The sequence below is a fragment of the Penaeus monodon genome, chromosome 22, assembly GCF_015228065.2.
Source record: "Penaeus monodon isolate SGIC_2016 chromosome 22, NSTDA_Pmon_1, whole genome shotgun sequence".
NCBI classification, from domain to species: Eukaryota; Metazoa; Arthropoda; class Malacostraca; order Decapoda; family Penaeidae; genus Penaeus; species Penaeus monodon.
This window is the reverse complement of record NC_051407.1, coordinates 32,925,469-32,925,769: the sequence shown is the minus strand read 5'-3', so window position 1 is coordinate 32,925,769 and position 301 is coordinate 32,925,469.

The following is a 301-nucleotide window of genomic DNA, read 5'->3' as shown; positions in this document are numbered from 1 at the left end:
CAGCCAGTCTCCATCTCCCTCTATCATCTGTCCCGTCCCTGCCAAGCTTAAAAGCGACTCCTTGCCTTCGCCGGCAGCCGAATGACGCGGCGCCGTCGGTGCGTGTGACTCCGATCGCTTTCCGTCCACACACGCCGACGGCAACTTTTTTTTAAGGACGTTTGTGGAAAGAGCACCACGGGCTGTGGGGGGGGGCGTAAGAAATGGGGAGGAAAATGCAAACATGGCTTTGTTTTAGCTGCATGTTGGGGGGGGGGGGGAGAAGTGCTTGTGTGGGTGGATATGTGTGCGTATGTGGGGG